Genomic DNA, 24,372 nt, shown 5'->3' with positions numbered 1-24,372 from the left:
GAGTGAGGTAATGATGCTTTGGTTTCAGTTTGTACACAGGAAACGTTTGGTTACATATGTAAAACCTCCGTTCCCCGAGGGAGGGAACGACACGTTGTGTTGGAGAAGCGACACTATGGGTCTCTCTTGAGCGCCGATATTCACCTCTGACCTATTGAAAAGGGGCAATGAGAGTTGGCAGTCAGTATTTGCATACCCCGCCCCTGCATACGGGTATTTAAGCGGGGCAAATACAGAAGTTTAGTCAGGATTTTTCTGAGGAGCCGGAAATGGTCCGGCCACAACAGTGGCTCGGTTCAGCGACATGGCGGAGGAAAGACACAACGTGTCGTTCCCTCCCTCGGGGAACGGAGGTTACATACGTAACCAAACGTTCCCCTTCTGTCGCTCTCTCCACGTTGTGTCGGAGAAGCGACACTAGGGGACCCATTCCAATCTTGCCATGTGCTGAACCGTGTACGTGAACTGCCGATACAGAGGCGGGCAGGGATTCATCCAGTGCCGCGCATCGTCTATACCTGGCTGCACGTACCCTTCCCCAATGCCCCATACGAACATCGGGATCCTTCTAGTTACCCTGAGAGGGGAACAAGGTGATGTTTGCCAACATGGGAACGGGCCAGCCTGGCTGGGCCTCTTTTCTCTCTATGTTTCTTGCATAGAGCAATCACGGCCGGGGCCCTTACACGCATATAGGGAAGGAGGTCTTACCCAGACCCTGCGGAGACCACACCTGCCCTTTTTCTTGGGGAGGAAAAGTGGTAGACACGTCACACGGCCGTCTTAGGGCTCGTGTGGAAAGTATGGTGCGGTGGTAGATCCAGCCTTGAAAGGGGGGAGTTGCTACAGCACGGCGACCGGGGCAGCTGTAACTGCCTAAGGGAGACACGGGGGTCCGCTCGTAAGGGGACAGAACCATGGAAATACACACATGGGGAGTCCGAGCAAGAGGCCTTACCTGTGGAGCACCTATACCAGTACAGGGTAGCCATCAGGGTACCCACAGTGGCTTGGGTTGGCGAGTTCCTCCGCTGAACCGTGGACCCGGAGGGCTGGGGAGGAATCGACCAGGGTTCCGACTCGGAGTGGGGCGCCCTGGGAAAAAAGGCGCACTACTTAACCTTGACGTCAGGAAAAGGGCGCTGGGCGCAAGCGATCCACCCGGCCGGTCAGTCTACGCGTTACCGAGTTCTACGGGCTCGGACCTGACAAAACACGAGACACAACCGACTCAACGCGGAGGTTGTAAAACCTTAAGAAGGTGTTGGGTGTTGCCCAACCCGCGGCTCTACAGATGTCTGCTAGGGAGGTGCCCTTGGCCAGTGCCCACGAGGACGCAACACCCCTTGTTGAGTGAGCTCGGACCCGCAAGGGTAGGGGCACGGCCTGGGTGTGATAAGCCAGTGTGATGGCGTCAACAACCCAGTGTGCGAGCCTCTGTTTGGAGATGGCATTCCCTTTCTGCCATCCCCCAAAGCAGACAAAGAGCTGCTCAGAGCGTCTGGTGCTCTGTGTGCGGTCCAGGTAAATGCGCAGGGCGCGCACTGGACATAGCAACGAAAGGGCTGGGTCTGCCTCCTCCCGGGGCAGCGCTTGCAGGTTCACTACCTGATCTCGGAATGGTGTGGTAGGAACCTTGGGCACATAGCCCAGTCGCGGTCTTAGGATCACAGACGTATCTGCCGGACCGAACTCCAGGCAAGTGTCGCTGACAGAGAACGCTTGCAGGTCCCCGACCCTCTTGATAGAGGCGAGCGCGATCAGCAGGGCCGTCTTAAGAGAGAGGGCCCTGAGTCCAATTGATTCAAGCGGCTCGAAGGGGGGTCTCTGGAGTCCTGCCAAGACTACCGAGAGATCCCAGGAGGGAACTACTGCTGGCTCCATAGGAGGAGACGGCGGGCGAGTTGTGACATGTGGCGGGAGCGTACGCCGCCTTGGAGATTTATGTACGCCACCACCGTGGTGCTGTCCGATCTCACGAGGACGTGTTTGTCCCGAACTAACGGGAGGAACTTCCTGAGAGAAAGAAGGACGGTCAGCAACTCCAGGCAGTTGATGTGCCAACGCAGCGGGGCCCCTTTCCAACGGCCCGCTGCTGCGTGCCCGCTGCACACGGCACCCCACCCGGACCACGAGGCGTTGGTTGTGACCAGAAAGCGTCGGGACACCTGCTGCAGGGGCACTCCTGCCCGTAAAAAGCAGAGGTCTGTCCAGGGTCGGAGTGTTTTGAGGCAGGCGGGGGTGATCCTTACCCGATGCGTGCCGTGGTGCCATGCTTGTCTCGGGACTCGAGTCTGGAGCCAGTGCTGGAGTGGTCTCATATGCATCAACCCCAGCGGTGCAACCGCCGCGGAGGACGCCATATGCCCCAGGAGCCTCTGGAAAAGTTTTAGAGAGACCACTGTGCCTGGCTTGAAGGAAGCGAGGCAATCCAGCACCGACTGAGCACGCTCGCACGTGAGACGTGCTGTCATTGAGACTGAGTCTAACTCCAGCCCGAGAAAAGAGATGCTCTGAACCGGAGTGAGCTTGCTCTTTTCCCAGTTGACCTGAAGCCCCAAGCGGCTGAGGTGCCGGAGCACCTGGTCTCTGTGTGTGCATAGTAACTCTCGAGAGTGTGCTAGGATGAGCCAGTCGTCGAGGTAGTTGAGAATGCGGATGCCGGCTACTCGTAGCGGGGCAAGGGCCGCCTCTGCGAACTTCGTGAAGGCGCGAGGGGACAGAGACAGGCCGAAGGGGAGAACTTTGTACTGAAATGCCTGGCCGTCGAACGCGAACCGTAAGAAGGGTCGGTGTCATGGCAGAATTGAGACGTGGAAGTATGCGTCCTTCAGGTCTACCGCTGCGAACCAATCTAGATGCTGAACGCCAGCCAGAATATTTCTCTGCTTGAGCATTTTGAACGGGAGTTTTAACAAGGCCCGATTGAAAACTCGCAGGTCCAGGATTGGTCGTAAGCTGCCGCCTTTCTTGGGTACAATGAAGTAAGGGCTGTAGAAACCCTTCCTCATTCCGGTTGGAGGGACAGGCTCTACCGCGCCCTTGGCTAAGAGGGTCGCGATTTCCGTGCGCAGGGAACTGGCATGCTTGCCGTGTACTGCAGAAAAGCGGACGCCCCTGAAGGGGGGCGGGAGCCGGGCAAACTGAATTGCGTAACCGAGTCGAATGGTCCGGTGCAGCCAGCGTGATGCATTGGGAAGCGCAAGCCACGCTTCCCAGCTCTGCGCTAGGGGCACCAAAGGGACGAGTATTTTGGACGTACCCGGCGGGGCCTCGCAGCGGGGCGGAACAGGTAATGCAGCGTCGGGCGGCTTCGTCGCGGCCTGAGGCTGAGGTGCTGAGAATAGACTCAAAGCACTTACCTTGCTCCGCGCACCCGGCAGGGGGCGGGTTCGTGACCGAGGAGGAGGTCTGATGCTGGCGTCCTCTGGACTCATCTGAACCGGCCGGCCGGGGGACAGTTGTGGGCAGGCGGAAGGCGGGATCGCCGTGTCCGGTGTACCAGGGCTGTCGTAATCTGAAAGCAGATTGCCGTGAGAACGGCATTTGCAGGCCAGGTGACCCAGAGGCAAAGGAAATAGCTCTTATTGAGAATGTGGGTACCACAGCCCCCGTCAGGGGGTGTGGCAAATGAAAAAACAAAGGATTCTCCTCCCGGCCCTCCACCGGGGGATGGAGCGGTCTTACCACCTCCGGAGCTAACGTCTTCGGCTCTGGGTCGGCTGTCTCAGGAACGCTTGGGAGCCTTCCGGGTCCTAGAGGGGGTTTGTGAGACAGGGGGCGTGCGCCGCCTGCGGGGTGCTCGACGCTGGGGCTGAGAGCTGGGCCCGGGTTGTGGTTTTTTCGCAGGGGGCGCCCTCGGCTGGCAGACGGGGCAGGGCCGGTAGCGGCAGGTCTGCGGCGGGGCATGATGCTTGAGAGATGGCCTCCATCTGCTTCTTCACCGCGGAGAACTGTTGGGCGAAGTCCTCGACGGTGTCACTGAAAAGGCCAGTCTGAGAGACAGGTGCGTCCAGGAGGCGGTTCTTGTCGGCCTCACGCATCTCGATCAGACTGAGCCAAAGAAGGCGTTCCTGGACCACTAGGGTGGCCATCGCCTGTCCGAGTGCCTGCGCTGTGGCCTTCGTCGCTCTCAGGGTGAGGTCGGTCGCTGAGCGCAGTTCCTGCAGCACATCAGGATCAGGTCCACCCCCGTGCATGTTTCTGAGTGCTTTGGCCTGGTGGACTTGCAGGAGGGCCATCGCATGCAGGGCGGAGGCAGCGCGTCCAGCCGCACTGTAGGCCTTCGCGTTGAGCGAGGATGTTGTCCTACAGGGCTTGGATGGGAGTACGGGGCGGCCACGCCAGGAGGTAGGGCTACCGGGGCATAGATGGTACGCAACTGCCCTATCAACCTGGGGAATCGCCCCGTATCCGTGGCACTCTCCGCTGTCGAGGGTGGTGAGAGTGGAGCGGGTGGCACCTAGACGGGCGGAGAGCGGGGCTCTCCACGTAGACGTCAGCTCATCATGCACCTCCGGGTAAAACGGGACCGGGGGGATGCGAGGCCGCGAACGGCGCGCTGCCCCCAGGAACCAGTCATCCAACCGTAAAGGCTGTGGGGAGGATGGAGGGTTCCAATCCAACCCCAAGCTTACGGTGGCCCGGGAAAGCATGTCAGACATCTGAGCGTCGGCCTCAGCCTGGGCCTGCTGGCCCGAAGGCGGCAGTCCAGGGGAGTCCTCGGCATCAGACATCACACTCTCCGATGCAGCGGTGAGCTCATCTGCTTCGGGCTCGGGAGGATAGACAGCCGGGCCGTGAGGCGAGCCGCTAACGCCGCGAGCGTGGACGGGGACCAGCGAGCGTGTCGGGAAACGAGAGGTTCGCGGGGGGCTACCCGGCGAAACTGCACCCGCTGCCGCCCCCAAATCGCCCCCAGCGCCAACCGCATCGTCCTCAATCCCGTGGGAAGAAGGAGCAATGCGGGGTGCAGCTGGGGTGGCTTGCTTTCGGTTGAAAGCAAGCCGCGACCGCAACGTGGTCATGGTCATGTTCTCGCAGTGAGAACATGAACCATCCACAAACGCCGTCTCGGTGTGATCGCGGCCAAAAAACACGAGACAGCGCCTGTGGCCGTCTGAAGCGGAGAGCACTCTACCGCATCCAGGAACAACACAGGGGCGGAAGGGCATCTTGAAAAAGACGCGTTCTGAAAAGAACGTTCAACGCCGCTGTGTTTTGCTCTTTTAGAGAAATTACTCTTAATAGGAATTTACTCTTTTAATACACAGTGTGTGTGTGTGTGTCTGCGCTGTCGAAGCGCTCAGGGGCAACAATGCACGGCGTGCAATGTAAAGGAGAAAGCCGCTGTTGTGCGCCGTCAAGATCCAACAGCATGCAGATCGTCAGAGGAAACAGGAACGTTTTAATGTGGTGTGTAACTCGCAGCAAACTGCAGACAGACCATCGGCTCCGAAGAAATTTTCTGACTAAACTTCCGTATTTGCCCCGCTTAAATACCCATATGCAGGGGCGGGGTATGCAAATACTAACTGCCAACTCTCATTGGCCCTTTTCAATAGGTCAGAGGTGAATATCGGCGCTCAAGAGAGACCCCTAGTGTCGCTTTTCCGACACAACTTGGAGAGAGCGACAGAAGGGGAACCTTTCTTTCCTTGCCTCTAGTCACGGATCTGAACATTGGGCAAATGTAATATTGTGATAAATTTAGGGGTCCTAAATAATATTTATTTATTTATTTTATATATTCAAATATATAGATTTGTTTTTTTATAATCTCGCACAACCTTTATTTTGGAACAATCTATTTATCCAAACCAAAAAAAGATGAAAACTCAGTAATTATTAATAAATGTATTTGCTCTTTTCAGCATGCTGAATTTTATGACCTATTACTCTTTCTGCAAAGATGTACTTCAATAACTGGTCCTTGCAGATTTTCCTGTCAATAGCACATCTTACCCTTTCTTAGAGACATACCTTGCACACTTTTAAATACAGTTTGAAAATGCAGACAGCCCATTTTCTATCTCCCTTTAATTTCAGCAGCTGACAATGCTGCCGGTCTCGACAGCAGAAGGGCAATGTTAAGACAGTTCAAGCAGTGATAAGGTTAATAAATAGCTCCACAGCACTGAAATGCCATGTCAATTTGCAATGTCCGCCACATCTCCTACTTGGAAGGTGAGCTGCCTTCATAGTGCTTGGAAGTACAGGCATGCCTGAAATGGGCTGTAAATTGAATTTTAATGGCACTGTATAATATGCTGAGCCACGCACTTATTTGCCAGCTCTTTTCTCAACATTTTCACAAAGCAGTCATTCTTACCCTGAATAATATATATATATATATATATATATATATATATATCTCCATCTGCCTCAAAGATTAATCCAAACAACCTCTGAAGTGCAAATAGCACTAGATTTCCATGTAAAATGTGCTGTTCATTTAGCAATGCCATTTAACTTTGTGTTTATGGTTGTCTGCGTAAAACCAATGTTTTTTTAGTATTATTAGTTGGGGTCAAGTGTGATTGTACAGATCTAAAATAACATTTGTATGTTCAGTTGTCAGGCTACCACTCAGACTATTGACTGTCTCCGTGTTTGAGAGAAGGTAGTGGATGGCAAAAGCGTGTTGTTATTTTTATGCCCCCCAAATCCTTGTCACCAAGGTATAGTTTATAATTCCCATTTGCTCATATTCCCAAGATGCATTTGCATCTGAATTTCTTGTGTATGTATAGAGTTCTTAAAGTAAGCATCTATTTTTTTTGCTCCTTTGTAACTATATCATCTGTTGCTATATGTATGCACTGTTTAAAGGAAAATGTAATATTAAACACTGCTTTAACATTGCACATCAAATAAATACTAATCTTACAGTTGATGAATACACCAGCTTCATTTGTGGCATCATTTTCACTATTTTTACTCCATTTATGGTAAGAATCAAAATGGCTCCTCAATGTCCATAATTTAAATACTTTGTTGCTTGATTAAACAAATGATTGAGACTTCAAGGTTTATCTCTTGTATTTAAAAAATATTAAATAAGATGATTTGACAGGCTGATTTTCAACCAGAGTATTATGATATGAGTCATTATGAAAGGAACATGGTTATCTTTATAGGATGCTCAGAGTGATCCACTTGTTATGCGGAAGAAATAATGATAGCCTACCTTTTTTTCCAAAGGTTTATCTAGCTTCATATTTGGAATTAGTTGTCACACCACTCAGTAATGAGACATAATATAATAGAGATTGTGCCTGCATTGAAAAGCTCTTTATCAATTTCATTATATCACATCTTTAGTATATTGAACAAACATCTTGGGAGAATTTTACAGGCTTAAGTAGGCATCTAAATGAAATAAGTCTCTGTGCTTGGAGATTAGCTTTTATGATGATCCTCTTTAATCAAAGAATCTGCAGATTTTTCTCAGCAAGGGCAACTAAATGCCAAAATCAATGGAACATCTCCTATGGGGTAATAATAATAACAGTACGAGTATATAAATGGGGAGACATATTATGGTAAAATAAATTAATAATTTATAAAGGGAATCTTGTCACAGGAACATATAAACTGAAATTCATCCCATGATAATGACCAGAATGTGCCAATTTCATTTTAGTACTTTACCCACTAGTAGATGAGTCTACATTAAAAGAAGATAGCATGCGTTAACATGTGGGAGACTTGTGAATTCCTCATCAGCTCAGAAGGAGAAAAATAATTCAACTTGTTTAAATGTAAAACCAATAACAGCACTGGATGATAATATTTGAGAAAGTGATGAACCAGGATGAATAGACCTGGGGTGAAACAGCACTTAGTCCAACAGAGCTAAATTCATTTTGCTGGCTCACGGAATGGAGTTATCTGAATCAACTGTCCTCTGTATTCACCACAGGATATTGAGGAAGGCCAAGGTAAAATTACATCAGCATTTGCAAGCATTAAACTCCAGTGCCAGAGAACGTTTGCCAAATCTATGAGAGATAATCTCAATCTCCTACTGCGCTCTGCAGGGACTAAAAAAAACCTAAGAACTGATAGGATCCTCAGGCCACATAAAAGAGGTGCTGTGGGCAAGAATACACTACAGAAGATTTGACCCAGCATAGAAATCAATGGGTTCAGTGCACATCTAATCATATGCAATGACTAATGACTATGTAGTGTTAAGGGTCTATCCTCAGCATGCATCATAAAAAGCGAAAATTTGCTGTTGTTACCTTAAATAATTACTTACTCAAAAGAGGAAATTCTGCAATTATGTCAAGCCAAGTCAGTTTTATTTGTATTGCGCTTTTCACAACACACATAATTTCAAGGCAGCATTACAGCAAGACAATTATGCAGCAACAGAAAATTATGATGTGATGGCTTAAAATCATTATTTTATGGTTTAAGTGAATAATGCAATTGAATCATGCTTTAAAAATTATTGTCTTTAAAGCCCCAGCGAGAAAGTCAAAGTTGATCATTTATTCATCTCTATGGTATTCCAAACCAGCATAACTCTTTTTCTTCTATATGACACAAAAATAAGTAATTTAATGAATGTCCATTGGTTGAATTCAATATAAAGCCAGTACATGGTGACTCACTTCACATAGCACCCATAGTGTCATAAAAGCAGCCCATCCTACTCGTGTCTCATTTACCAAGTTTTTTTGAACATATATGATCACTTTGTATAAATAGACCATTATTTAATTCATTATTCACTCTCAAATCAAAACAAATAATTTATCAATTGAATAAACAGAGCTGGAATACAATATGGCAACAACGTTGACATCATCAAATCTCACTGGTTCTTGCACATCTCATGACATCATGATGCAACCTCAGACATGTCAGTCATAGGTCATACATGTTTGGAACAACATGAGTGTGAGTAAATGATGACAGCATTTTCATTTTTGGGTGAACATTTCCTTTAAGATTATATGAAATGTAAGCTTTTAAAATTACTTTCTTCGGACTTAAAGAAACAGTTCAACCAAAACATTTAATTCTCATGTATTCACCCTCATGCCATCACAGATGTGTATGACATTCTTTCTGCTGCAGAACAATTTTAGAACTTTTAGAAGAATATCTCAGCTCTGTATGTCCAGAAAATGCAAGAGAATGGTGACCAAAAGCTCTGAAAAGCACATAAAGGCAGCCTAAAATGATCTCCAGGGACTCCAGTTGTTTAATCCAAGTCTTCTGTAGCTATCCAATAGGTTTTGGGTGAGAACAGAGCAAAATGTAACTCCAAAAAATCTCCAACAATCTTGCATGTACATTTCCAAAGTGACATATTGGATGTGTGTGCTCTTAATAAGTTTGGTTTATACAGTATCAACAAGCATATGTGTATGCCCACTGGTTTTAGAGAGACTTAGCCAAGTAAAAGTGTGACACCATATTTGAATAGTTTGCACATTAGCATAAATTATTCTTTAGTTAAATATTCATGAGAGGCTATTTACACTTGATTGCATGTCAAAATGTAAGAAACAACTTTAAGATTACACAGAGCCTTCAAGCGATGGATTGGCAAACATACAACATGCCATCCGTTACGTGTCTTTCAAGTTCTGCAACTCTAATGCCCAAGGGTCACATATGTCTTTAATGTACTATTTACTGCATATGCATAATCAATGATATGGTCAGTAGTAGTAGTATTACTAATGCACCTCACTATGAATGCAAATGGTAAAATGGCACTGTGTAATCAGAATTATAAAGTTAAACTGCAGTTTCATTGTAGTTCAGGACCATGGACAGCATTGCACTCAGGCAATGTCTACTCTAGATTTTGCCCATGTATCTAATCCATCATGATCTGCTCCCTACTAACACAAGAAAGACTGATCCATGTTCCAGCAGATTGCCAGAAGACAAACAATCTCACTTTGCCAACATCTGTAATGGATTTGTATCACATTTGTCCATGGTTAGAGAGCCAGTCACTTCGGATTGGCTTAAACCAATACTCTGATGCTAATGAAAAATAACTTATTGCTTGTCTGAAATCATCATATACACATCAAAGCATGGCTGTAGTGAGCTCATGCTGCTTGAATGTCTCTGTCTTTTTGTGATTTATACAAATAGTAAAATGTGAACATTGATGCAATGGGCTGAAATCATAGGTATGATTTTTATTAGCTGCCACTGCAGTCTGAGTCACTCCTACAGCAAAGATGTACAGGGGCTTAAGGGTCTGGGAGGGAGACGAGAGCACCCACACATGCTGCTCACATTTCAGAATAACCTCACATGAAAAATGAATCAGGTGAGAAATTTAAATGCCATTTGAACAGACACTGTTTCAATAGAGTGAGTGACTCTTATCTGGAGAAGAGGTTGTTTTTAATTAAAAAGTTAATGGATTAAATTATTAAAAAAAAAAAAAAAGAAATAGTTGCCTAGCACCACTTCCCCAGTAGTTTAAAGTAATACAAATAATAATAAACAACAAAAACAATTAAAGCAATTACATGGGTCTTTTAGCCTAGTTATCATTCCTGCCTCATCTGGGGGTTTATACATAGCCTCCGAAAAACCATTACAGAGGGCTTCTTGTATTTTAAACATGTGACTGGGTGAGAGAAAGAGCAACGAAACCCAAGCCCCAGTGTCTGCCAGCGTCTATCCATTGAAAATTGGCTCTGTCTGACACAGACACACACACAAACGGACAACGGTGCAAAGTAGGAGGGTCAAGCAGAGCTATGTGTTGTTGCTGACTTTATAAAGGAATATACATAGCCACTTCCAATAGACACTGAGCAGCCTCACAGTGTCGTAGTCCGTCGGCGGATGTTTTCCTCTGTTCGCGTGAAACTGAGCCACGCACTTTATCTGATAGCCGCGGTCCGTTTCTGCCTATGGTGTTAGTGGATTTATATTCGGCAAGACGATGTTTGACTAAAGGTCCTTATTTCTTCTTCAAGGAACAATTCAAATCTCTACACTGATAACATACCTTCGCTTTATCATGGGAGCGATTTGTTAACGAAGTTCGCCAGGGGAGTGTAGCGAAGTAGCGCCAATTTAAACGCCGACGTACGGACCGACCTTTCGTCCATTTTGTCTTTAACGCCAGATAACTGTCTTTACTTCGTTAGGTTTAACGTTGGTACCTGTTATTTTATAACGAGTTTTGACGTGTTGGGGTAAAAAAAAAAAAAAACCTGAAGGACATGATAGCGTGAAGTTTGAGCATCGATGTGGTGAGTTTATTTATTTATCTTGTATGTTATGCATTGCAAAGATAGTCGTTGTCTCTTACTGAATCGCAGACGACTTACAGCGGGACAACTTTGAACAAATGCAACCCGAGTGCCATGGCATAATGATGACCGTACGTCAGCACATCAAAACTGCACATAAGTTCCTGTGATCCCTTAAAAACATTAACGTGTTTATGAGTTGGTGTCATTCGATGCTTGATACATAGATCTCTCTTCCCCCCTCTCTCACACACACACACACACACACACACGCACGCACGCACGCACGCACGCACGCACGCACGCACGCACGCAGACACCAAATAATGACTTGAACTGACTCTTTAATTGTCAAGGATACATAAAATACAAACTTCATTCTATTTTAAAATAGTTGACAATTAAGATCACTATACCAAGCAAAATCATTATAAGCTACATACTTAAATAGAAAATCTATAACATGAACCTTAAAAGCATGTGTGTTAAGTAAAATTCCTATTAATTTTAGTCTGCAAGAAGCAGTGATTACATTAGCATCTGCTGCTAAAATATTACATATCATGCTTTGAATTGCTTTAAAATATAACATATGTCATTGGGAATATGATATTTAATTTTAGACAAATCCAGTATGTGCATGTACACCTCAGCATAGAGCATTGTTTTGGAAAGATATACAGTATGTGTAAGCTTAAATACCATAGGTGATGCTCATGAATTTCCTAGAGTCAGCTTTGAACCATGCATACAAAGTAACAGTTTGAAAGATGATTTAACTAATTAATTTTTGTTAGATTGAAGCTGCTGTGTAATTTCAGTGCCACTAGTGGCACCAAACAGAATTGCAAAAATACAAGAGAACAAGGTTTAGAGCAAGTTTACCAAACCCTCACCTATCTTCTATAGAGTGCAGTTGATTCTGGAAGTAAACATTACATTCATTTGTTCCATGGGTGAATTCATTTTTAACGATAACTTACAAATCCTAAAAAAACAGACCTACCGTGGGCTCCGAGTTTGTTAATCAAGGGTACTAAATGCTTCTGTTGAAACCATCCATCCGTGTATTTTTTCGAAATTGTGTTTAATAGCAAAATCCCTGCTGAAAAACTACTGTAGAATACCAATAATCCTAACGAGAAACACTCCACCAATCAGAAAATTGTGATGTGCCAAATGCCAGTGTTGCATGTCGCACTGCAAATGACACAATCAAGTCGCTATTCCTACACTCTAAAACTATTTATACATTTGCAAATATATTTCTATACTTTCTATACTTATAAACAACAACGTTTTTTTTTACTAAGTAATTTACATTGCTTCATGAGATTGTAGCTCATGCCCTCAGGAAAGAGAGTAAGTACACAGTGTTGTAGCATTGTCTTTTTGTCTGCTTTTCAAAAACTTTTTTGCTTCAAATTAAAGTTTGTAATCTTGAAAATCACCAGAGGGGATGGTTGGTTTAGCTATATTTTGGTTTGTCTCTTTTACGAAGGATTTGATGAAATCCCTATGGAAGAAAGACATGGGAAAAATAATTCCCACAACCAAGACGGCTGAAATAGTGGGTGGCCACTGTTGTGCACGATGGTTCAGATGAATTGGAAGTCCCACCTAAAACTCACACCATTGGTTGATTCAATTTTGTGGTGTCTATTGAAAAGTATTTTAACATCAAAAACATTACACATGGCATTTGCTTCAACACAGGTAGAAACCTGAGAAGTGATCTTTGAGGAAGAACACCGAATTTCAATCTAATGGATTAAAGCCATTCCTAAATGACAGGCAGCCACCACTAGATCCTTCTTTGAGTCTCTTTTTATGACTGATTGCACATTTAGTTTGATTTGTTTGTTTTATTGAGGTGGACAAACCTTGTGTGTTAGTTGTTGGAGAGTTTATTTTCTCTGTGTGAGTACCGTTAGCCCTGCACAGAGGACATTTTTGCAAAAAAAAAACACTGGCACAACACTGACATGCTGAATGCTACATTCACATTTCCCTGTGTGAAGGGTGTATGTGTGTGCATGTGCCTTTGTATCCCAGCTGTCTCTCATCATTGCTATCTGCTGGCACAGTTTTTGCCATTTGCAAAAACACCATTTAGAGCCTCTGGCGGCCACATAAAAGACAAAAAAAAAAAAGACCTTTTAGTGCACACATACACACACAATTACACACATACATGCAAGCATCAGCATCTAGTGCCATGTTAGCTCAATGGCTCATTCGTCTGAATGGATCATATTCTAATGTGTGTTACAGCCATGGATGAGAGCCCGTGAGAGCCAGTGAAATACCTCTCAGAGTCCAGTGAATATGCCTCAATGGAGACTTTTTCATTCAAATTCTTGTCTGCAGGTAAAGTGGCTCCCTAACAAGTCCTCAAATTAATGAATGACTCATGCGTGAAGGCCCTTCTGCAGCAATTCCAGGACATCAGAAATTTCACAGCGTGGACTGATTGGTTGAACATGCAGCAAGCAGACAGGCCTGAGCAGGAGCAAAGCTTTATGATGGTGCACCCGAAGCCCATTATATTATGATAATGAGCTGGATCACTGAATCCATCCTGATGTGCCGATTTCTGTGAGACAAACGTGTGAAAAGACAGGCACAGGAACATTTGCTCACTGATTAGAACTTTAACAAAGAGACCCTCAGGAGTTTGCAGATGAAATTAAGGTAAAGATGTGACATGACACCTTTAAACATGGCAAACAAAATCCTTGAAATGTGTATGAAATGACACATTTTAGAGATATGAGAGATTAGTGAGAGATAAGAAAGCAACACTATATATGCTATGTATACTGAAAGGTTACAGTCATCATCAATATCCGTTTATTCCATAACATATGGCAGTTGTTGATTTTTACAATCTATGCCTGTGTTTTGAAGAATGAACCTCTGTATCAGACTGTGCACCTTAGAAGATGGTAAAACTTGGATGCAGCAATATTCCGAATATTTGAACTTTTGCTCTTTAAAATACGTTTTAAAATTGTTACATCCAAAACACAATTGGTGATTACTTTTTAACCTTGCTTATAAATGTGTGTGTATATATATATATATATATATATATATATATATATATATATATATATATATATATATATATATATATACTACAGGTCAAAAGTTTTGAAACACTCATTCTTTATTCTATTATTTTTTCCCACATTTTAGAATAATAGTAAAGTCATCAAAACTATGAGATAAAATAAATGGAACTATGGGAATTATGTTGTGACTAAACAAAATCCAAAATAATTCAAAACTGTGTTATATTTTAGCATCTTTAAAGTAGTCACCCTATGCCTAGAATTAAAATACAGACATGTACTCTTGAAATTTCTCAGTCAACTTCTTTAGGTATCACCCTGAGATGCTTTTTAAACAGTATTGAAGGAGTTCCCATCTATGTTGGGCACTTATTGGCTGCTTTTCTTTATTATTTGGTCCAAGTCACCAATTACAGCAATTATATATATATATATATATATATATATATATATATATATATATATATATATATATATAATTGGATTTTAGGTTCATAATGAAATAAATTAATATGGTGGCACAATTAGATTTTTGTCTACAAAACAAATTTCAAACATTTAAGCATACAAGATCAAGATGATTTTAAGATCATTAGAAACATTTCAATCAAGTGTTTCAAAACTTTTGACCGGTAGTATATATATATATATATATATATATATATATATATATATATATATATATATTTTATTGCCATATGTTGTGGAATAAACTAATTGTGACTTGGCTTTCAGTAGTGTTGCTTTCTTACCTCTCATAGCTTGTCATTTCATATGCATTTCAAGGTTTTTGTGTGTGTGTGTGTATATATATATATATATATATATATATATATATATATATATATATATATACACACACACACACACACCGATCAGCCACAACATTAATACCACCTGCTTAATATTGTGTAGGTCCCCCTTGTGGCTCCAAAACAGTGCCAACTGTTCTCACCACAATTGTACAGAACGGTTATCTGAGTTACCATAGCCTTTGTCTTTTCGAACCAGTCTGGCCATTCTTCATTGACCTCTCTCATCAACAAGATGTTTACAACTGCAGAACTGCCACTTACTGGATGTTTTTTGTTTTTGGCACCATTCTGAGTAAATTCTAGAGTCTGTTGTGCATGAAAATCCCAGGAGATCAGCAGTTACAGAAATACTCAGTCTAGCCCTTCTGGCAACAACAATTATCCATGCAATTATCTAATCAGCCAATCGTTTGGCAGCAGTGCAGAAAATCATGCAGATATGGGTTTGGAGCTTCAGTTAATGTTCACATCAACCATCAGAATGGGGGAAAAGTGTGATATCAATGATTTGGACCGTGGCGTGATTTTTGATGCCAGATAGGCTGGTTTGAGTATTACTGAAACTGCTGATCTCCTGGGATTTTTACACACAACAGTCTCTAGAATTTACTCTGAATAGTTTCAAAAACAAAAAACATCCAGTGAAGGGCAGTTCTATGGATGGAAATGCCTTGTTGATGAGAGAGGTCAACAGATAATGGCCAGACTGATTCAAACTGACAAAGTGTATGGTATCTCAGATAACAGTTCTGTATAAATGTGGTAAGAAGAATATCATCTAAGAATGCTATTCTGATATGCGGGTTTGCTTTGTTTTGGCAGCATGAGGGGTACCTACACAATATTAGGTAGGTGGTTTTAATGTTGTGGCTGATCGGTGTATATATCAAATCATTGTCTATTTATGACAACATAAAACCAACATGGCTGACGAAGTGGAGAAGTCCCTTTGGTCCCTACTTCTATTGTTGTGCACAGATGTGTAACTCTCTCAAAATAAATCGATTTTAATTTGAGAATGATTGTATTCTTGTATGCAATTATCACCCTTATGTCATTCCAAACCTGCATTACTTTCTTTCTTATGCAGAACACAAAAGGAGGTTTTAAAAAATATCATGCACCATCTTTTCAATACAATGGCACTGGATTGTTCCCCTAAATGTAAGTAATTTTTCAGTGAAATTTTAGGCCCATTGCACATTCATGAGTGCTATGAGAGGAGCTTGTTTACATGTGTTTTAAGTGCTGAACAAAGAATATTTGAATGTTTTTGATTTTTGACTGACATTTTCTTTCTTTAGTTTACATTTCTTAAAATAGAAACTGTTTCTTTGTGATGTTTTTTTAATTTATTTAATAATTAACAGAACGATGCATTTCAATAAAATTCAACAGATTTCCATTACAGTCATTTAATTAATTTATGGATTCAGTTTTAAATGTAAAGTGCTTTTAAAAGGCCTTGGTTAGATATATTTCCTGAATGTCAAGGCCAACCGTTAATGGCCATTGCTTGAAATGGAGACTCTAGGGTTCTTATATTCTTCTTTAAAAAGAAGACTATGTACTGTTTACTGAGATTAATGGCTGTATTGCTCGAAGTCTTAAGCGGATACATGGCCAAGTAAAAGTGAGAACTTTACGATCAAGAACATAATAATAAAAATGACAATTAAAGCAGCATCTTGTGAATTACCACTGGCTCTGTGCATTTTTACAGTTGGTTTACAGCTAAGTCATAATCAATAATTTGTTGTTTTTCATTCAAACTAACCAACATTTTAATGAAATGAACCCCTCCATTTAATGGTCATGGTTAATTGATATAGTCCACTATAAACCACTTTGCATATGTATGGCCTAACTTTGAATAGCCAGGCTATTTATACAGGATGACTCATTAAAATCATAAGTTATGGGCTTCTGTATTACTGATCATCAAATTATTAAATTAATGATCAAAATAATTGCTAGCTTTTTGTTTATGCTCCCTCAAAGATCAAAAGCTTGATTATTATAGTTTTGTATTCCAGCTAATCTGATTTTGATAAATACAAAAAATGTATATGTGTGTGTGTGTGTTGCACCCTAGAAATTGAGAAGCATTTTCAAACCCTCATTATAATGTGTGCCATGTCCATAGAGACATCATTCGCTCAAGGGAATGTGTTATATTAAATGTAGTGTTCACATGTCTGCTCATCAACACTCTGGCAGCCACAAGTAGTACCACTTTAATGTATACCTTTTTTCTGTGTTTCTTTATCTTATTGCTTTCTTTTTCCACAATACTGGGTCCTACATTGACCTTTTGAGTAATCTTCACAGACAAGCTTATTAAAAAGATTGTCATTTGTAGATCTAGAGGTTGCAAAAATATAGTGCATGAAATATACTTTGGCTCTAAATTTGCTCAAGTTTATTATGGGTATGCAAATTTGTGAATATAGATACACAAGGTTAGTTGAATGCAATCAACAGTAAAATATTCTGTCAGATGAACCTGATCATTGCTACAAATTGATGTTATTTTGTCTGATGCTATGTGGTTCGTTTTGAATCTGACAATTATTTTTGCTTCATGGGTTGTTTGCTCCTTGAGGTCTTTTTCTCAAAGTGACAACAAGATTAGAGAGAATATTTGATTTTAGCATTAATCATCCAGAACAATGGCTGTCATTATTTACACTCCCTTTTGGTCTCATTGACTGACATAGAACTAGTATTTCGTATTCATTTTACTGCATATCTTCTTGGACATTCTCTTTGATATGTTACACACATCACCACCGCACACATCTTTTTCTACACATCCTTTTGTTCTCAAAACGAAACATGGATAAATAATTATTACTTGCAGCCAGATTATTTTGCAAAGAAACCTTTTACCTTTGGGCACACAATGAAAGGCAGTTTAATTGGGTTAGTGAATAGCTTAGCTAATTAGGAGTAAAAGCTCATTAGTCAGCATAGAGAGGAGGATGTGAAGTGTATCAGTTCCTGTTTAAGAATTTGAAGGTGGTTTCAGGGATGACTTGAAGACAAGGCTGAAAGAACACAAAGGGATCTTATTGTAGAAATTGTAATAAAACCTTGTGGTCAACTTTCACCCCTGGATACACAGAGTAGGAAATATTTTTTTAAAAGTGGCTTCATTTGCATGCTTCCTGCTGAGACATCCAAAGCTCAGTGCAGTTGAACGAGTTTTATATGAAAGAATTGAACTGATGCCCTGAGTCCAAAGTGCACACTTGAGTCTATCCTCTGAACATGGTGGACTATAATGCCATTGAGAACACAAGATTGAGAGTTCCCAAATCTCATCAACTCAACCTTTTCAACACTACTTAGATGATATTTCTTTTTAAGGTCGATCTTAATTTGAGAGTAAATATTTTCTCTTATATATGAGTTATTTTTTTTGACTTCAAAGATTTTGAAGTCCTGGGAGATGTTGACAAAATTTTGGTTAGATGGAATTATATATGGCATTGTAGCATGATTTTATGAGGACACATAGTAATGTGTTTATATTTGGCATTAGTTTTGCACTCTTGCAGTCATTTAATTCAGAAAGGTTTTGTTTCAATAACCTTGCCTAGACATCTTTCTTGTAAGCAACAAAAGACACAGCTAATAAAATAACATCTTTTCTCATTATTTGATTTGGCTAAATAAATATTCTTTACTTTTGCTGTTAGTTTTTAGTCAGTTATTTATTAATCCCTACACAATCACTTTGTGAGTCTTACTGGAGTGTAATGAATTGAAGGTATGCCGATAATGTTACATGCCAGCAGGCACGTTGGTAGAAGGAGTTCGGGCCAATCAGACCAAATGCGTTCTTGAGCTAAAAAACCTAGATGCGGCACAACAAATATTATAGAACACAGGTGTCTCGAGACAAATTTTTAACAGTACAGCACAACTGTGCCATCCCACTTTTGCAGCTGTCTTGATTCCGAAAGTATTTTTCCCATTCATTACTTCCATAGACATTTTATGAAATCCTATATTAAGAGTTCTAAGCCGTGTTTCCTTAACAATGATGAAAGTCACTGCTTAACCACCATATTACGATGCATCATTGAAGAAATGAACTAGCTAGTCATGACTGTTTCCATAGCTGTAGTAACTATTACCAATATTACTGTGATCCATTGTTGGTTCAACAATATAGAGCTGCAACCAAAGCTCACTTTTGGTAAATAAAACTACAAATTTGATTTGAAGGAGCAAAAAAAAAAAAAAAATAATATATATATATATACATATATATATATTACACACAGGTATATATATTTGAAAATCAGACAAAAAAATAAAGGTATACATGAACTGTGTACTTACCCTTTTTCCTGAGGGCATGACTGAAAAGCTACAATCCAATGAAAAAAAAAAAAAAACTTTTTTGATTATAAGGATAGAAACCATATAATTGTATTTTATCTCGTAAAAAAAAACAAGTATTTCTAGAGTGTAAGGAGACTCGATTGCATCATTCACAGTCATGCAGTACATATATAAGTTATCATTAAATATTTATAAATAATTTATTTTAATAAAGTATTTCCATTTTGCTCCTTTCAAAGGCAGGTGTTAAATCTGAGAAACAGATAAAGATGAATACTCCACATTTAGCACTGGCATCTTGTTAACACGGTAAAAAAAGTCTGACAAAGTAACAAATTTTTATATCTCTATTTGATAATCCATATGCAACAAGAAGCCCGCACACTATTCATAGAAAGACATAAATTACTACATGTGAGATACGTACAATTTTACTGAAAGTGAACAAAGTTTTGGTCACAGGTGACCTTCCTCAGTGCTTGCATTTGAAAACACATCTGCTAGGGAGAAAAAACATTTAGGTTTATAATTATGAGTGGTACAATGTGATGCTGTTGCATATCTGAAAACATCTTTTCAGTGTCAAGAATTTTGTAATCTTGATTGTTCTTTCTCTTTATTAAATGATTAATGTCCCTCGCCCATCCACAAAAAAAAAATAAAAAATTACATGATATATTTTTTAGTTCCAGGCTGTTGTAAGCACTAACAATTCGCATCAAATAATTCACTCAGTTGCATAACTAGTCAAAGTGCTCTCAGAGAAAAATGGTATACCATTTTAGCTTTTTGTCATTTAGACAGCCATATATGTAAATTTTCTTTCTTATTACAGGAAATGGCTCTAGTGTTAAAATTATTCATCCCTCTAGGGGACTACACAGCATCTTGTCATTTACATAACAAATTAAAATATGTTTTTTTTTTTTTTTTTTTTGCAAGTTAACAAAACATTGTAGTTTATACAAGATAAAAAAATCAGTGAATTATATACACATACAAAAGAAAGAAAGACGTACATGGAGCACACACAAAGTAAACAAAACAAAAACCAGCAAAAAACAAAACAAAAACAAAAAAAACACGACAAAAAAAAAGCTAAATATAAATATATCGATCTAGTGATGTATGCAGGTACATTGGTAAGTTTAAGCAATGGGATATTTTAGAGATTTAGATAGATGCAATATTGAGATATTCATAGTAATTGTAATAGAATTGTAGTAGAAGTAGAGGCAGTATTCATACTAATAATAATAATTATAACAAAGATAAAAATAGTAGCGATAGTAACGGTAGCAGTGGCAACAAACAGCATTCATGATAATAATAGGTGTAGTAGGAGTAGTGGTAGCACTGTATTTATAATAATAATAATAGTAATTATAATAATACATATAGATCAGTAAATAAAATTATTGTGAATATACACTATTCTCTAGGGCTGGGAGCCATTCTAAGGCTGCCGGTGAGCACAACCAACAGACCTCCCCGACATAGACCCCCCACCGTCAGCGACACCCAACCCCAACAGTTACGCCTCTATGTTTCGCTGAGTCTTCCTTAAACTGCAGCTAGTACATCTGTCTGATCGGGCTAAAATATGTGTTTTTAAAGCCAGATAAATGAAAAATTGTCATGTAGCATGGCAAAGGTGACAATGCAAAAAAAAAAAAAGAAAGTAAAGACAAAACAAAACCTTTGTAGTGGTAAAATCAAACATACCTCTGAATAATTATTATCTCAGTAAAAAAAATATATATATATTCTCTCCCACAAAAATCTTTCTTAATTTATCTCACACATTCTCTTATTTAATTTCATAACTATCCCCATGTATGTGTTTACACTTTGTCATCCATCATGTATTTCTATCTTCATCCCACACACTGGCATATTTTATGCATCAGTTTCCTTGCGGGCCTTCCACACCTTACAGCTGTCAAGTCAATTCAAGTTAGTTTATTGTGAAAGCGCTTGGCCCATTACATATCGTTTCAAAGCAGCTTTACTGAAAATACTGCCTTAATCAACATAAAGTTGTGTAGGAACAAACAGAATTGTCCCCTTTGTTCCCCTTATGACATTTCAGACATGCCGAAGGGTAGTTCAAGCGTGTTCAGTTATGTTTAAGTGGCACCGTTGGTGCTGTTCATGTTTCCACAGTTGATGATAAAAAAGAAATACATTTCTCTCTCAGGATAGATGTTTTATTTGTTTTATAAAAGTATATCTCGGCTCCTGGTTCAGGGTTGAACGGTTTAACAACATTTGATGAAGTGCATTGTTTTTGTAAGCACAGATATTGTCAGATAATGCCCTTGTAAACTGGGAAAGACACATACCTGATATTATTCTTGCAGATAATAAAGAAGATCCTATTACTGCTCTGGGTGGGTGGAGATAATGTTATGTATAGCAGCAGATTGATTGAAACGAACAGTGCTCTCAATGGAAACGTGTTCACACACAGATCTGGGCTGTTAATTTAAGGTTACAATTATAGAGAGGTTGCAGTTAAGGTAAAAGTTATAGAGATCACAACCCTGCTCTCTTTGCCATACTTCTTGAGTATTATACTGTCATTTTTTCTTAAACGTAAGTTAATGCGATTGTACACTGTACAATTTTTACTGTCCTTTAATATCTTAATATTTAATATGTCTTCTTAGACATTACTTGACATTATGTCAGCTTGTACGATACACATTGTAGCCAAGACTTTGGTCCCGAAGTTCTTGAGTGACAGCATTGACTGAGTGATTTATCTCATCAGGCCCTCACAGGAGCAGTCACACTGCAAAACTTGAACACATACGTTTCTGACAGCACCGGAATTTAGTTGGTGAACATGTCACACTAAGAGCAAAATTGGCAGTCTTTGATCGCTAAGACAAGATAATTTTTTTTTATCACTGAGACAACAAAACTGTTGCCAAAATTGTACAGTGTGAAATTGACTTACTATTACTCAGTATTATCTTATTGTGAATTAAATGTACACTTTTTAATCATTACTTTTTCACATAGCCACCTGTCAAAGTAGAGCTACCATTTTAAAAGAAAGAAAGAAAGAAAGAAAGAATGAAAAACTGGAGACGTGTAGCAATGCTTTGCTCTCGGGTGAAATGTAAATAGTGATTTTGCACAAAAGCAAAGTGTTTGTTACTCAGGGCAGAAAACTAGCAAGTAAAAATAATTGCTGATGGAAATGTGGAGATTGCGGCATTTGAAAGGCTCTCTTTTTGTGGTGCACTGTGGTGCTGAAGTGCTGTGTATTGTAGGATCCCTACTGAGTGGTTACTGTGTTCCACTGAGACTTCCTCATAAATATGCATGAAGAAGTACGGGTGTCTGCATTGAAGAATTAGATGTCATGCAGCAAAAGCCTTGCTTTTAAATCTGCTGTAATCACAGCAGAAAGCATCGTAGACCAGATTGGGGCTATATTCACACCATTATGGATGTGCTTATCAGCATGTTTCATACATTGTATAGTTATTTGGGTGATGAGTTTGTACAACTGTACAAGCAACACCCACTCTTTACAAGAAAGGCCTCCCATTGAATAAAGGCCAGGGGTGGACAACTTATGATTATGGTATAAAGGAAGCTTTAGCATAGATAAGATCTTCAGTTTTCAACAGTTATATAATTTTTTATGCTATCACCATCTGCACTGTATTACAATTGATTATACTGAAGTATATGCATAAAAGGGCTTTTCTTATTTTTTTATATATCTCAATAATTAGAGGTTAGGCTTAGCGCTGATACACAGTATCAATGCAACCAATCAGGTGCACATTGCATTTTCTGAAGGATCTTATCTTAAAGTGTCTTGGTTACCCTATAGTTCCATCTGTCTTTGCATCCCCTTTTACACCGTTTCATATAAGAATGATTATTTTACAAAGTCACCCACACATATAGTCAAATGGTATACATGACTTGCCAGACTGTCATCAGAATGCAGTAATGAGATGCTTTTCCAACATAGGGTTTGGTCATGGCAGTGACAGCTCTTGGTGGAAATATGAAAATAATAGCAGGGTTAGAACAAGGGGTGGGATAGTAGCAGAGTCTGAGAACTAACTGCTGAGAGAGATGTTGAAAATGCTCTAATTCTCTCCCATGGAATCTGTTTACCTTGGGACTAAAATGCAGTGCCTACATTTTAATAGTATGGTGTTGTCATCTTGTAATGCAGTTTGCACTTGAGCTGAAAGGTTTTGGTGAGTTATAAATAATTTGGCTTAATATAAGCAGCATGATTTTAGGGAGAACCTTTTTATTTATCGTACTTGCAACATTCCATTGTTAATTTTGTTATACTTTGTTCCTATGAAGTACTAAAATGCTCATTACATACAGATTTCTTTCTTTCTTTTTTTTTTTTTTACTTGAATACATTATAATTCTCACAGAAAATTAGTAAATTATTCCCAAAATGATTAATCGTACTTTTCTCTCCTCTGAATGTTGAAAAAATCTCTCTGGAGTCTTAAGTAGTTTTCTTGGCCTCAAGGAAACTGCTAATTGCCTGCATGTGTATCTCTCTCTGTGTGCAGTTTTATATTATAGGAACAGTTGTGTTTTGGTAAATTTGTCTAGATAGAGGGAGGGGTTAAATTGGGCCAAAACAATATGTAGTGGTGTTCCAGCACATTTAATTCAAAAGAGAAAAATAAATGCATTTGTTTTTCAGTAAATTCCATTTCCTGTATGCTCAAAAAGGGACATCATGCACCTACAATTAGTTTTTTTTTTTTGAGGGGAGCTAATGTGATAGTTCACCCAAAAATTTTAATTCTCTCATCATTTACTCACCCTCATGCCATTCCAGATGTGTATGACTTTCTTTTTTTGCAG

The sequence above is a fragment of the Xyrauchen texanus genome, chromosome 13 (genome assembly GCF_025860055.1).
Source record: "Xyrauchen texanus isolate HMW12.3.18 chromosome 13, RBS_HiC_50CHRs, whole genome shotgun sequence".
NCBI lineage: Eukaryota > Metazoa > Chordata > Actinopteri > Cypriniformes > Catostomidae > Xyrauchen > Xyrauchen texanus.
Note: the sequence above shows the minus strand (reverse complement) of the source record.